Source organism: Thunnus albacares, chromosome 6 (genome assembly GCF_914725855.1).
Source record: "Thunnus albacares chromosome 6, fThuAlb1.1, whole genome shotgun sequence".
Classification (NCBI taxonomy): domain Eukaryota; kingdom Metazoa; phylum Chordata; class Actinopteri; order Scombriformes; family Scombridae; genus Thunnus; species Thunnus albacares.
The window spans coordinates 29,274,245-29,291,007 of record NC_058111.1 but is presented as its reverse complement, the minus strand read 5'-3'; positions in this window follow the sequence as shown (position 1 = coordinate 29,291,007).

Sequence of the window (16,763 nt, the reverse complement as noted above, 5' to 3'; positions counted from 1 at the left end):
TTAATAAAACAAAAATCTGAGGGCACAAGAGATTAACATATCTTCACTATTGCCGGACAGATGCAACATTTAGGAGAAAAAACAACTAAACAAAAAAAAATCCATTCAGTCTGTAGTAGTTATCTGACCACATCTCTATCTGAATTAGAATTAGTGTTATCTCAATACAAAGTTCTTCTGGGTATATCCATTAATTTAAATGTCAACAAACAAACTCTGAAGTACCAAAGTCAAAAGAGGCCATTTTTATTGTTTATGGTGTCATATTAGGTTGGTAATGCCCTCATATTTAACTGAATCTGTTTATCACACTAGTTCAGGGTGTGACTTTGTGTGCATATATGTATGTATATGTATAGGAACAAATGAGTCTGAGCTCTGTCTGATCAGACTGACCTAAGGCTCTCACATAAGGATCTGCCATATCTCCCTTACACACGCTAAATCTGGGCCATAATCACACCCTAATTCACACACTCGTAAATCTTCTCCAGGCTCTGATGTCAGCCCTATGCACAGATATATACACACACACACACACACACACACACAGAGGTGGCCTGTGGTGTAGGCCACATAGGTGGTCGCCCAGGGCAACAAATGAGTGGGACATGTTTTTCTGACAGGTGCGCTTGCTTTTATACAGCTTTTGGAAATACATACTTTAAACCCTTCTTAATCTTTTTCAATGAAACTAAGCAGTTGTGTGTACATGTGGCATAGGCGCTGGATACCAAAAACAATTGAACTACAACATAATGACCAACTACAGGTCTTCCTCAGGCAAAGGAAGACCTGTAGTTGGTCAAAACGTTACAAATAAAGAAAAGGGAGCTCTGATTCAGTGTGCAGGTACTCCTTCCATCTAGTTTCCTTTATTTTTCCCCATTGACCCATGGGTTTTCATCTGGTTTGATTTTTGAAGCTCTGCTGGCCGTCAAATTTCATGTTCTATCTCAGACAATGCCAGCAAACACTCACTGAATGGCACCTTGACCCTCACTTGCCTTTTTGCCAGGGGATGGGGAGGACTTTGTCTGGTCTTGATGCACCATTGTTGCACTTCATTTTAGTGTGAGTTAACTTTTGAAGTTCTAGGACTGGAGGTACTATTATTGCACTTTTTTGGGGCTCCAATCTAAAATCTTGCCTAGGGCACCAACATAGTCAGGGCCGGCCCTGCATACACACACACACACACACACACATGCACACACATATAATGTTCATCATAAACTACTGCGGGAGGATATTTTTAACAATTCATTTCAATGCCTTTCCAGTGCCAAAGTTTGGGGCCTTTGAAGTTTGAGTGGAAGTGCAAGAGAGAGCTAGTTTAATTTCACTTTACTCAAAGGCTGCCAAGGTCCACGAGGACTTTCAAAAGCATTCAGACAGCTATAAAATTAAGCCCTGCTAAAAACACAATATAATGAAAAAGGGGGGTTTCAGAAAAAAAGATTACGTTCAAGTGCAAGTTAAAAGAGAATGTTCAGGGGTGGGATTGCATCTCAAAACATTTATCAAATCTGTTACAGGACATATATTCATCTGTTTACGATGCCTCTGAGGATACAAATTAGCACGGTACAGTTTGTGAAATGAAAAACAGATCCGTTGCAAAGAGCAATTTAGGACAAAATGACAGTACATTTCAACTTTGGGGATATACAATTCTGGCATGTCTTACACTTCAATTGCTTTGAAACAATATCCAATAATCCTTTCCCTTTCTACTTTGTCTTTGAGAATGACGGGTCAAGGGAGCAGGATATGATATATAGGAAGGAGTGTGACAGATGTATACAGAGATGAAAACAGAAACAAAGAGAAAGTAAAGCAGGAAAGCAGAGGAAGAGGCACTTATAGGGACGTGAGAAAGTACTTTGCTTGTCCCAAAGCTTCACCCAGTACCAGAGTATTCAGCAAGACTTTGCTATCATCAATGCCTCATGTCAAAATACAGGATACATGGATTCACAGCCTTGACAAAACTGTTTGTGTTAGATTGTAATGGCTCATAATCTTTATCTTTATTTCTGTTGCCCTTCTTTATTAATACAGTGTCACTGAAATAAGAGACCTGAGAACGTAAAACACCCACAGAAGCAAATTCACTCATAGCAACTGTAAGAAGGCACAGCAGGCCTACATAACCTTTACAAAACCAAAATCAAGAGCAAAAGTGTATGAATTGGTGTTTATCTGCTCTGACGTAGCATGTCCAGCTAACTAGCGGTCTACCTAGTAACCAAGTGTTAATTTCAAGGCCAAAAAACAAAACATTGACTGACTAGTTTGTGGGGTTACAAGTTGCTTTAAAAAAAAAAAAAAAAACATTCATGACTAGCACATCCACTGTGTAGTATTTCTTAATTGTGTGGAAGCCTATCTTGGATGAGTTTGGGCTAATGTTAGCAGCTCTGTCTTGCCAAACATGAGTCTTCATAATAAAACCCTTTTCTATTGTAACATTAAAAGTGGACATCCTGAAAATACGAACGCGTGTAGAAGATAAGCAACCAACCAAGGTTATGTTAAACAAAATAACAGTCTGAACATTGTCCCTATCATTGACAAGCTCTACACTGCAATACAAGTACCATGCTGTTTCTTTATTTCCATGTCATCGACATAAATGTGAGGATACTGACCTTTTACAGGCTTTTTGTTTGAGAAGTCAGTGGGAGACAGTTTTCAACCCTGGCTAACGGCTTAAATATCTAGCTACAGTTGACAGATTTTATCAGCTGTCAATTACAGTTTTCATTTCAGCTGGCAGAATCGATGCTCCCTGGCTTGAAAGGAAATGTTTTTGTCTATGTCTGCCTGAAATCAAGGAGCAAAAATTACTAATTTTCAATATGTGCATAAAAAACTGAATGAAAGCAAACAAAAAAAAGTGCAAACAGACTTACTGAATAAGTCATGCATGTAACTTAAATGTTCATTGAAGCTTCCACTCCACTGAAGAGATGAAAAATACTATAATTATAATTACATCATCTTATTGCACACTCTTCTTCTGCAATGGTTCAATGGCCCCCGACTGGAAAATTAGCGCCACCAGCTGTTTATCTTGACGACCCGATTCCAAATCCAAAATATTCTCTTAACGGCAGTGGATGGAAACAAGCATTTTCTTTTGCTGATATTTTGGAAATGTGGTTGAAATTTGCGCAACATTTGGATGGAAACCTGGCATTTGTAAACTGCACATGTGCCAGAAAAGCTCAACATAGCAACAGTAACTAAGGGGAATGAGGGGGGACATCCAGCAGTAAGAGAAATAGATTAGAAACATATAAAACTGGAAAGTAGATGATATAAAGTAATTACAAACACCAGTGAAAATGTGCTCTATGCACAACATAATTCATCATGGTTGTACGATTAAAGTGTTATGAATCAGCATCATCTGTGAGTGATGCAGAAGAGGAGAAAATAAGAGAGAATGAAACCTAAGAAGAGAGAGGTCCTCCTCCTCCTCCCATCAGTCTCCAGCACATTAATTGAGTTTGGATGGATTGGAGATCGATGGCGGGGAGGCCCCTCGATTGCTCAGCAGTAAGAGGGATTAAAATTTGAAATCAATTAGTTTTGTGTCTGCAAACCCTTACCTCTGTGGGAAGGAAAAATCAATTAAGGAAATTAAAAGTTGAAGCAGCGACAAGAAAGTCATTTTCAACGAGCTTCACTGCTTTCATCTCGGCCAGAGCTCAGACGCCAAGTGGCACCAAGGATCAGATGGTGGTTTTTATCTCGGTTGCTTAAAGTTTGGCTCCCTGGAGAAACCGAGGGGTGGTATCTGACCTTCGAACTTTCGGCCTCTGAAGTGAGGGACTCCCAGGCACACCTGGTTCGTCGTGCTGCATGGAACACACACAAAGCCACACACACACTGAGATAAAATGAAACCACAGCTATTGTTCAAAACTCTGTCTGTCAAAGAAAGCTAAAAATCCATAACACCAAGAGTGTTTATTTAATGTACAGCAAACAAAGCCCTCCAGTGCTCAAAAATATTCATCTATTTCATTCTGAATTTCACAAAAGACCTGAGCTCTTACACATCAAACCAAGACTTCAGGCTCTGGTGGTTTTTGAGTCACACATTCAAACAATCCTCTGAAAGTCCTCTCACATAATATAGAAATGGATATGCTTTCTGTCTCACACAGCCCCTATAAGTGTGTGCGTGAGTGTTTGTTGTCAGAGTTCACCATTCCAGCTAGTCAATAGCTCCTAATCGCTATGGATAGAGGCAGACGTATAGCGATAAAAGTGCAGATAGAAGCTAGGTACAGAGATAGAGAGGTTAGAGGTAAGTAGACAGAGTGTCTCTTTGAAGTCTCTGCTCTGCCTGGTAACAGACCACACAGCTCATTCAGTCGATAGCCATCGCCGTTGTCTCTGCAGGGAATCATCACCACAGGTCAGAGATCAGCCAGTGACAAAATAGGAACAGGAGTAGACATCAATGTGAAGACTTACATGCACACACTTAGGCATGCACAAGTAGAGAAATGTATTTACTTCTCTTTTTTTAACTGATAGATCAAGTTTCTTGATATCAGGTGTTAAATGGCCAGTATGTAGGATTTAGTGGCATCTAGGTTGCAGATTACAACCAGTTGAATACCCCTCCTCTTCCAAGCATGTAGGAGAACCTACAGTGTCCGTGAAACTTGCAAAAATGCAAAAGATCCTCTCTAGAGCCAGTGTTTGGTTTGTCCATTCCGGGCTACTGGATCCTCTCCCTAAAGGGCTCATTCTAAGGTAACGAAAACACAGCGATTCTTATATCCATGGGATTATACACTAATTAAAACATACTTATGAATATTATATTCCATTTCTGTCAATTGATCCCCCTAAATCAGACACTCTGCTCTGACAAGCTGCTGGGTTGTTGGGATATTTCAGTCCACAGGATCCATAGCCAGAACTATGCATCAATGCATCAGTATAACTAGCTATGTCCAAAAAAAGTCTAAACTATCACTTTAACCATTTTTATTTATCTATAAGTCTAGAAGTTTATATGTGACATTTCAGTCCTCTGACCTTCATCAGTCACAGTTCATACAGACAAAACTTGGTCTGTCAGTAAATAACTCCAAGCGTAGGCCAGCAACTTGTTAAACCATAAACCACTTGTTAATAAATAGTGAAAACAATCCTTTTTCACTTTCTTTACAAAATTGCTCAATGGAGAGAGTAATAGTTGTAAACTACATCAGATAGGAAATAACATTTTCCTTAACAGTAATTGGTGATCACTCTCAATCAGCATCTGTTAACATTTGCAGGACTGGTGAGTACTGCAGCCCTTAAAGTTACCTCTCACTGCTTTCACACCAAGTTCACCAATGCAGGTTTAAACTCTTTCAGTTTTTGTGTACATTGTGCATAGTGTTTATTATATCATGCTCTGATTATAATTAGTCTGCACTCACAATGTGCTTTTAATTCCTTATGAGCACCACTTTATGAAAACTTAAAGGAGTAGCATGCACACACACACACACACACACACACACACTACACACACTTGGTGGATAAAGAAGCTCTTATGTCTATAAGAGAGAGAGAGGGAGAAAACGCTCCTCTACTCTGTCTCCCTACAAAAGAAGCAAACAGGCTTTGATATCAGTGAAGAGAAGTTCCCTCCGAGCCCAGTTGGAAGTAATCTATTCTATACATATAAAAACACAGAGCCATTTCCCTGCCCTGCACTCGTCCTACAGTGGAGAGTCTTTCCAAAAGGGATGGAGGCGCACAGAGAGCGTGATGGAATGAAAAGAGGGGCACGGGGTAAGGACGTAAAAGGATATGAGGGGAGAAAAGGAGCTGGGAAAGAGGAGAGGGGAGGAACAGGGGGAGAGAGGGTGAGAGGTGAGAGGGGGGAGAATGAAGACAGAGCCCAGAGCGGTGAAGAAAAATCATCTTATCCCAAAGTATCTGCACCTGAGAGCAATTTGTCCCCAATTTTGGGAGCTTAATCACACCATTGAAGTGTGTGCACACAAATACTGAGACACATACACACACAGCAGCCGCATTTGCAGGGTCTGGAGGGAGTTAGACACGCGGATGATGTCTTCTGGGAAAGCTGCAGGGGTCTTTGAAGAGATACCCAGCTCTCCACCACTCTGCACGCTAGACGGTGGGGGCCCTCTCATTTCTAGTACAGCAAGTGTGTGTGTGTGTTTGTGTTATATGTGCATGTGTGACCCAGACTCCTCCATCTTCTGACATGAGTGGGGTTTTTTTTCTTAATACTCCACAGGCTCTCTTTCATGGTCTGGGCACTAAGCATTTTCCCCTCTCTCCTCTTTTCCTTCATTCTTTCTTTCTGGTGAAGTAGCTTGGGTGGAGCTCTTCTTGTGGGCGAGGGTGGTATGGAGATAGAAAGAGAGAGAGACAGAGAAAGAAGGAAAGAGAAAGAAAGAAAGAAAGACAGAAAGAAAGAAAGAAGGAAAGAAAGAAAGAAAGAATAATTGCACTCAGCTTCTCTGTATCTTTCTTATCTGTGTGTCGGAAACAAGGCATTAGCCTCTGGAGCGCTGCCAATACTGGTTCTTTATGATTGGGTAATAATAAAAACTGTCCCCAGATCAGATGAGATGATGGAATGAACATTTGAGATGGGGCGAGGAGAAGGAGAAGGAGGAGGGGGAGGAGGCACTGTGAGGGTTGAGTAGAGGAGGGAGTTTTGCGGTGAGGAGAGTTTGCTTAAAGCGCTGAGCTGTTATTGCAACGGGCGGCTCAGGAATGCAACCGCTCACTACACCGACCAGAGAGCAAGGGAGAGAGAAAGGAAAAGGAAAAAACGGAGAGAGAGAGATTGGTAAACCAGAGTGCGACCAGGCTAACCACATTATGTCATCAGGGCTTTATGATCTGCTAATAACCAAATCGTATTGAAGAAAAACACTCTGGTTTCAATTAGAGTCCACAAACGCTGTTTGACTTTTAGACATATAGGTTCCATATCTGGGAATGCTAATTGTCAAAGCATGTGGACATAAAAAGTCTGAGACAGGCATTTGCTATAGCCAGAAATTATGACAAACATGGGCACATGTCCTAATTCAAAAATGCATGATGGCTAAAATGGTGTATTGTTTGCATTCCATATAATGTTACTGCAATATAGTTTAAATATTACCAGTTGTGTGCATGACATTCATTTGAATGAGAATGTGATCCTTTCTTCTTTAAGGTCCAGTGTGTAGGATTTAGTGGCATCTAGCGGTGAGGTTACAGATTGCAAGCGTGAAGGAGAACCTACGGTAGCCGCGAAACTCACGAAAAATGCAAAAGTTTTTCTCTAGAGCCAGTGTTTGGTTTGTCCGCTCTCAGCTACTGTAGAAACATGGCGGTGCAACATGGTGGCCTCTGTGGAAGAGGACCTGCTCCCTATATAGTAGGGGTGTAACAGTACACCAAGTTCACGGTTTGGTATGTACCTTGGTTTTGGGGTCATGGTTCGGTAAGATTTCGGTACAGCAGGAAAAAAAAAGAAAAGTAGAAAATAACATTTTGGTCTGTCATTTTGAAAAATGTAAACATCCAACAATGATTCATTGGCCAAAACTATTACTGAAACAGTTTAGTTATGCTGCAGTGGAAAAAGAAAATAACCTTTCTGTTTCTTGCAAGGAGTCAGGACACCTGCTGACAGCTGTTTTATGCTAATTTATGGTCTAACTGTATATAAAGTAGTTGAAACTAGTTCCACCTCCAGCAGCCACAATAGTAACATGCTGCTTACACACTGATGCTTCAGTATTAATAATGTCATATATAATAACATATCAGTCAGAGGGACCAAACCACTACTTTTACTTTGATACTTTTTACAAAATTTCCCCCCCCCCGAGCTGGTTCTTATGATGTGCTGTCTGACCACGTCAGAAATCAAATAGTTGTTGTGAACAGCTTCACTCAAAGGTGGAATGAAAAGCCGATCATCACAGAGAGGGGAGGGGGACGGGGAGACGCAGTATCGTTTTACTACGGAGATACGGAGCATATTTTAATAATATTGTTGCACTCGGTCAGTGTTATGGGTCTCTCATTTTTCATTCTGACGGCAGGGTAACCCCATGTGTAACCCAGGCTACCTTGTCTAAGCTGGCTAACATACCCATGAGCACGCCAGTGGGGCTGGGTGGAACTTTAAGAAAACATGTCAAGACAAAAATGCAGAACACTGATATAAACATAAAAATGAGCCTAGAATACAACAAGTTTAATAAGATATGCTGAAGAAAAACAATTTGACAAGGACAAGCTGTCACCTTAGAATTATAAGATTCTACCCAACTATTTTGTCAAAAATGAATTATCCACATAACACTTCAAGTTATACACAACATTTTGTGTAGGTTTATTTTTAGTCTTATGCATTAAAGGTCCAGTAATTTGAGTGGTACTTTGAGCAAAATGCTCATGCTAGCTTGGAAACATGTTCACAATAACAATGCTAACAAGCTGAGTAGGTGTAATGTTGACCATGTTCATCATCTTCCATCATGTTCTCAGTGTTTCAGCATGCTAAATTCTGCTAATTGGCACCATTGACTCAAAGTTCAACAGAGGCTGATGGGAATGCAATTAGTTTTGCTGAAATGTGGACATAAACCATAATATTGGACACATTAATATATTTTAACTCACTGATTGTGCTAGAGGAAAAGTTAGGGGAACACCAAATTTATTACAATTCATTCTTAGTGGGACTTGAATGTCTGTACCGAATTTCACTGTAATCCATCCAAAAGTTGTTAAGACATTTCACTCAAAACCACTTGTGTGAACTTCAAGGTGGCGGTAGATGTCAGGAGTTATTAGGATTCATCATCTGAGAACCATGAATGTCTGTACAACATTTTGTGCCAATTTCCAATAGTTGTTGAGATTTTTTAGTCTGGACCAAAGTGGTGGACTGACTTACTGACAAACCAACAATGCCATAACTAGAGCCATGCTGCTAGTGTGCTAAAACAGAAAAGGCTCTATCTCCAGCCATTAACTTAATCTAACTTGGTTCAATAAGGTTCCACCTGCAATGCCAATCAGTGCTTAAAAGGTATGCAGGACAAAGTTCTGCTTCTTTACCATGTCTCCTCACTGCTCTGTGACTGAGGTAAAAGGAGGTGACAAGATCCTGAAATGGCGCAAAATCAAAGGTTTAAGTGGCAAGTATTTTTTTTTAATTTATTTGAATTTGGTGAAAAGCTTATTTTACTATGCTGGGTTACTGAGGTTGAACTCCACATTTCTACTAACTAGGTTTGTTTTTGTTAATGTTTGTCATAACTTGTGTTCTGCAGCAGACACACAGTGATGATGGTAACAATGTACACCTGAGCTTATTTCACAAAATCACTGCTTTATGTGATGCTTTAGCAGATAGAACTTCATACATCTAACCAGAAAAATAAATTCAAAATGTGATAATGTGATTTTGATCATTTAAATTTAGAGTACCTCTAGGTTTCCTGTTAATTTGAACAATAAAAAATAATTTCACTGCATGTCAGTGTTGCTATCTAGGATGTGAAAACTTTGAACCCCAATATCTCAAAATGAGTCAGATCACAGCCAAGGTCATGGAGCATTGTTATATGTTATAGATTCAATAGCATTATAATATCAGTATGTGGATGATAGAACCTCAGTAGCCACAGAGGGGGCAGACAGCAGTCACTGCATAACACTGCATCAGATTTAATCCAATTAATGTTTTGTGCTGTTTGGACGCTTGTAAGAGCCTGAAGAGCAAAGATACTGTGGTACAATTCCCCCTAGACATGCCAATGTTGATCATTTGATTAGGTACTTTTAATTAGTGGCTAACACAACCTGAAAACAGCCTGAGATAAATCACTTGGAACAGCTAGAACCCAAGGGCGGAAAGGAGGGATTTGGGCGGTGCTAACCCATCTATCACCCTGTCTCAAAAGGTCTCTAATTAGCTGGGGCCAATCAACAGAGACAATTCATCAGCCCTCACGTCAGCCTCGACCAATCACAGATGTCCATTAGTCAGCGTCTGAGGCCGCCTGAGCCAATGGCATGGTTGGATGATGGAGGGAAGCGAGGGCTGGCTGCCAGGGATGCGGGGGTTTAGAGGACGAGGGTTGGAATGGGCTGTGACAGCTTTATTCATCCGACGCTTAAACGGCCTCCGAGGAGAGGCAGAGAAATGTCAACGTGGAGAGGACGATTACGAGAGATATCGATCCCCTTTCCTTCCCCGAAAAGAAAAGAAAACACTCCTCCTCCAATGTATGCCTCAACACTCCCTGAGGCCTGCTCCGGTAGACACTAGGAGACAGGTGGGGAAAAGAGGGAGGGAGAAAAGGAGGGATAGAGGGCGGATGCTCTGTCCCTCTCATTCATTCTATTCTCTCACTTGTGCTGGCTCTTGGGTTTTTGCTGGCAGTGCATCTGCTTTACAGCAATACAGATAATGCTTACTCAAGGCCATTCTCTGGCTTTGGACCGTCAACCAACAACCGTGGCAGGGAGACACAGGCTAAGATTTAAAAAACAATCAGCAGGGGTGGAAAAATGGGTCCTGATTTAAAAAATGTGACATGGCAGACTTGTCTGCGAAGTTTTAATGAAGGCAAAAACCATTAGGATTATATTTTGTTAATGGTAATTGCTTGCTCATATTGCTTTTTAAGTGTTTCTTTCCGTTCATTAAAAAGCCAGACAGGCTCAGAGGAACAAAGTGGTAAAGAGGGAATGACAGCTCCAGACACGCAAAGTCACTCACTCAATGCCCACACTAAAACTGTGGTCATATTAACACTTACCAGCACACTTCATGCTAGTTGCATGGCACCTTGCTTTTCAGAAACTTTTTTTGTTCATAAATGTATAATGTGTATCACACTACACTCATGCACTCCTATACACAAACACTGATTTAAGTGTGCACTGCTGCTATGTACATTATACATAATAATATTGGTCATCCTGTAATTTTCTATTCATGCTTTTCTTCTCACTATTTCTTTGCTCTATTGAAGTTTTGAGGTACCCTGTGGAGTATTTGACAACTAGAACTGCTGTTAAGGTGACCATACAGGCAACGTGATGCACATTTCCTGCTGATGGATTCATGCAATTCCACTGATTGGCAGTGGCGACAACATACAAAGAAACATATGTGTATTCAAAGGCAAGGAAGAGGAAGACTGATTGCTAGAAAACATGGATGTACAAAATGTATGATTTAAAATATTCAAAAAAATCTGCTGTGCAAATGTTTTATGAAGAGGTAAATGCATTCAACTTGTTATTAGACATCAAGGATACACATAATGTGTTTTCATGGGAAACACTGAATATAAACGAAACTATGTTTGTTCAGAAGAAAACGCCGCAGGGCACCCTTAATTTTGGTTTGAGTGCACTCCTTTTCAATATTACCCCCAAATGTAGTTTAAAGTATATAAATGGCTAAAATGTTAGCTTATTTGCAACTTGTTAAATCAGCTGATTGCTCATCCTTCTTGCCCCACCGGTCTTCATTAGAACAATGTTGCTGTGTTCCCAGATCTAAGCAATTACTTTAGTGAATATTTTTTTATCATGTTGGCCAAAACTGTGAAAACTGCTTTGATGTGTGTCAAAGCAATGTGTATCTGCTATTTACACTGCACAAATTAAATCATATGCAAAGAAAAAAAAATATGTGCACACACCTTATGCTGTTTTCCACATTCTTCTCACAGACATTGAAACACACAGAACTGCATGCACAGTAAATTGTGCACATCTAACCATCATCATCATCTCCTACTGTAAAGTATTAACATGAACTAACACACAAAAGCTTGCTTCCTGGTACCTATTTTCAGCCTCTCTGTTACACCCATACACACGCTCCAGACGCTGTGCTGTGGGTGAACCTGGGCGGTGTTTCCTGATGTCATTAAGTGTGGGTTCTCCAGGGCCACATTGCCACATTTCACTCTACTACAGCTGCTGCTCAGGCCAAGTCCAGTAATCACTACTTACCAGCCACTCGGAGCCACAAGCGCGCCAGCAGGAAAAGGCTCCAGGACCTGTACGCGGGGCCAACTTGCTCAGTCCATGTCAATCAAGTCCACTCAGAAACAAGCCTGATACCAATAGAGTCTCCTCTGAGCCCATACACGTTACATGAATTGAGAACTTTCGCTCGTTTACATGAATTGGCAGCACTGATGAACAGATGTCTAGCAATGACTTCTCTTGATTTTGTGAGCCAAATGTTGAGAGAATTTCAAGCCAACATTTTGAAAAGAAATTGTCCCCTCGGTAAAATGGTGGACTGCTAAAACCACAAAGCCTTCTGAGTTTCTTTGTAGGCCTTCTGCTTTATTCATTTCTTTCCCCTGCTGCTGTTATTGGAGCTGACCCCTCACCTGGCCAGCTCAGGCACTGCAGACCCAAAGCATATTCTCCGTCAGCCATTGGGTAAATGTCTGAGCCAACAGGATGTGACCACACAGACAGGAGACATATATAACATTTTATAGGAGTTCAGTGAAAAAGGAAAAAGCAAAAGAAGAAAGGAGTGACCAGGCAAATGCAAACAATCCTTATACTTACAAGAGCTGTTTGTTTTGTCATGTTAATTGCAGTTCAGTCTACAGGAAATGTATGGGCTTGATGCAGCGGGTGAAGTTAAAGTGTTTCTGAATGTTCACCAGAAATAGCGTTCTTGTGGTTATCAGCATCTGGCTGGAACAATAGAGGACCTATAATTATACTGTACATATACATATTTTGAGGGGTGTGTGAATGTGTGTGAGCTAACGTGTCACTGCAGTCATGCGAAAGCTGTATTTCCCACTTTTGCTGATGAACTAACCCATTTTGATTTGAAAGAATAGATCGACATTTGGGGAAATACACTTATTTGCTTTCTTCCTGAGAGTTAGATGAGTATATTTTTTCTCTTACATACACTCTCATGTTTGTAGGATAAAAAATATGCTGCAGACAGCAGCCAGTTAGCTTAGCTTAGCATAAAGGCTGGAAACAGGAGGAATAAACTGGCTCTGTCCAAAGGTGACAAAATCTGCCTAGCACCACTTCTAAATCACACAAAAGAACATGTTACATTTCATTTGTTTAACACGTACAAACACAAAGTGAAAAAAAGTCCCCTTTTTCCAGTGTTCATGCTAAGCTAAGCTAACGGGCTGCTGGCTGTAGCTTCATATTTACCGTACAGACACAAGAGTGGTATGGAACAAAAGCAAATAAGTGTATTTCCCAAAATGTTGAACTATTACTTTGCTGCGTTTACTGAAGAAGTTATGAAATTCCTTGGACTCCATTTAATACTGTCAAAAATGTGTGATTGTTAAGTAAAAAAGTTTTCAAAAAGTTATGTCTTTGGTCCTAAAAAGTTGAAATGTTGGAGATACAAATTCTTTCCCAGACATGACTAATAACAATAAAAAAAGTCCCCCACCAACACTACAGGGTTAGTGCCGGGGTATTAATTTCATACCTGGAAAAAGAAAACTGCTAAAGCAGTCCTCAAAAACTTCAAAACACTGTCTACTTCTTGGCAGACATAAGTCAAATTAGAGTTGCTAGCAGCAGCACTTGGATCGCAAGAGGACAAAAAGAAAAGAAAAAGAAAGGAGAACAAACCATCCTCTCAGGTTTACTGCCTTGGAGCGAAAGGGATTGAAATACAAGATACTGGCTGAGTGTGTAGCGTCACCACCGAAGTTTATACACTCACTATACGAGCACTATTAAAGACAGAAGAAAAAGAGAGCGGAGACAAAGAAAAGAGAAAGGGGAGTAATTTAATTTCATCTGCACTAAAAGGCAGAGTGTTGGCACCGGTCAGTGATTCGCCTCGTTAGCTCCCCACCTCTCTCACGCCAGCCAACGCGTGAGTAATGTGGATGATGGAGAGTTTGCCCTTCTCCTCCTTCTCCTCCTCCTCACCATTCTCCTTTTCTTCTTTGTTCCCCCTCTTGCTTATCTGCTCATCCCCCAAATTGCCCTCATACAGTACAAGTTTAAACGTTTCATTCAGAGTGCAGATAGAGATCTCAGAAGCAATGCTGAACTTTTTTTTTTCTAAAATCAGGAATGAGGGGGATGTTTTAAAAGCATGTGTGTGTGTGTGTGTGTGTGTGTGTGTGTGTGTGTGTGTGTGTGTCAGATGCAGTTCAATGGGTTATTGTAGCAGCTCCAGGAAGTGTAAAAGGATCTGCGACATTAAATGGCCAACAGGGTCAACTATCAGATTCCCCTAAGACAAGCCTGGGCAATTAGAGAAAAACAAGACAAAAGACACAGACACACACACACACACACACACACACACACACATTTAAACACATTCACAGGCATGCACACATGCATGCATAACTCATTGATACAGTGTGTGTATTCAACTTGTATCTGATAAAAAAGCAAGAAAAATCAGATGCACAGACATGCACTCACACTTAGTCACAGCACACATGTACTAAACACCACACACATACTGTACGCCAGCACTGCCACACACACACTTCTCACTTCATCACCCTGCGGGCTTGTTAAAAGGCAGTTTGCAGCATGCAGTAAAGCAGGGCTACAAGTTGCCACAGCGAGTCAGGTAACAAATTGGCAGGGTTGTTTTCCTTTGCCGCTGATTGTGGGAGTGGGTGTTTTCACTGCCGCCGCCGCCGAGTCACCCTGTCGGAGGCCCTGGCCTGCGCTGGAGCGTGAACGAGAAGGAAATGATGGAAACACTATTCACGTCTTTTCTCTCTGTTTCTTTTCTTTCCTTCGCCTATGTTCCGCTCTCCTCTTTTTTCCTCCGCAGCTCTCTTCCTGCCTCCCTGTCTGTGTTTCTCTCTCTCTTCATTTTAACTCTGAGCCTGAGGGCCACCAGACACATTATTAATCTATTACACTCCCCCTCTCCTTCTCTACTCATTTGCGCTGTCATCATGCTTCCTCTGCGGCGTGTTTTTTCTTCTTCTTCTTTTTTTTTTTTTTGATTCTCACTGTCGCCGTATTTAATTTCAAAGTATGAACAGAGATTTAATTTAGTTTCTAGAAGGGGGCAGAGACGGCAAGAAAGAAGTCAGGGAGCTATGAGATTCAAGGAATGTGAGGCAAGTGATTGACGACAGGCTGCAAATGAACGAATAACTGAACACAACAAAGGTCTTTCATTGAGGAATCTACAGCACCTCTTATAGTCCAACTGAAATCACATTTAGTCATCCCTTTTTGCAGTCAAAAATAATGTTAACATGTTTTTAAATACACTATATTGTTAATAGTTTCTTATTATTAAAAGGAAGAAAAAAGGTCTTTGGGGAAATACCACATTTTGTTCATAATTGAAAATTCCTGTTTATCACAACTTGGTTCTTATTTTCATTGGCTAACATTGTACTCACCAGTTATTACTGAGGCAAGTAATAAAACCAGTTCAGAACAGTTTAGCTAGATTATTTAAACCACAAGACCAAAGTGAGAACACCCAAAATATCTGTAATAATCCCTCATGGCACAGGAGAACTGTGCACACAACTCCCAGTACAGCAGGTCAAAGTTCAACCAGGAAGTCAGTTTGAAGGATTTTTACTACAGATAATTGTAACTGTAACAGTAACTAATAGAAAACTATGGTCAAAACTACAAAAATAAAATCCAAGTTGTGATAAACTGAAATCCTTTAAAATTGATTAGTAGCTGATCAGAGCAGATTTTTTTTCCTTGGTGCATTTTATTAATGCTCACACTTGCCTTTTTCTTTTTTACTACTCTTGCTTGTCTTTGATTTACACATTTGTTCGAATGTTGTCTCATTTTTCCTCTACTTTTTTGTTTGTTTTTCTTCCATGTTGTACAGGTATTTTTTCTTCTATGTGCTATATATATATATATATATATATATATATATATATATATATATATATATATATATATATGTGTGTATATATATATATATGTGTGTGTGTGTGTGTGTGTGTGTGTGTGTGTGTGTGTGTGTATATATATATATATATATTCTTTCATTTGTATATGTGAAGCACTTTATAACCAATTTGAAGAGTGCTATATAGATCAGATTAGAACTAGCGCATACCATTCTGTCATTACTTTAAGTAAGACTCCATAGGCAATTGAATCTTTTGCAGGCATGTAGTTTCTGTTTAAAATTAAACTTCACTCATTTGCAGATACATGTATGTGCTTCAAGGCAAATCCACAAAGCAAACCAAAACCATCCATTCCAAGCATTTACTGTATTGTTTCATCAATAAAACAACCCCTCAAAACTTCAAGACAGACACGGAGATGAAACAGATTTTGCTCAGCTTGCTTGTTACGACTCTGTAAACCAGTGTTCCACAACAAAAGCCCCCCAATAACACGGGGTAATTTTGCCATAAAATCCTAAATGGGCTGTAGAAAGAGGAAACCAGAGAAGAAAGAGCTCAGTCTGAAATATAAAGACTGCACTATGGCACTATTTCCTGATGGGCAATCACAGGCTGCTCTTCCAGGCTTTGCTCACTCTTCAATGTTAAGTGTGTGTGTGAGAGACTGGAGGCTAAACCCCCAAAACACCTATATGATTACAGCCTGGCTCTCCAGCCTCTCCTCTTTTTTACATCCAGGGTAATGACTGCACATCCAGACAGAGGAGGGGGGATGGTGACCAGCCCTTTGATTGGACGCAGGGCCGTACCGAGGACGCGGCTGGATGCGGC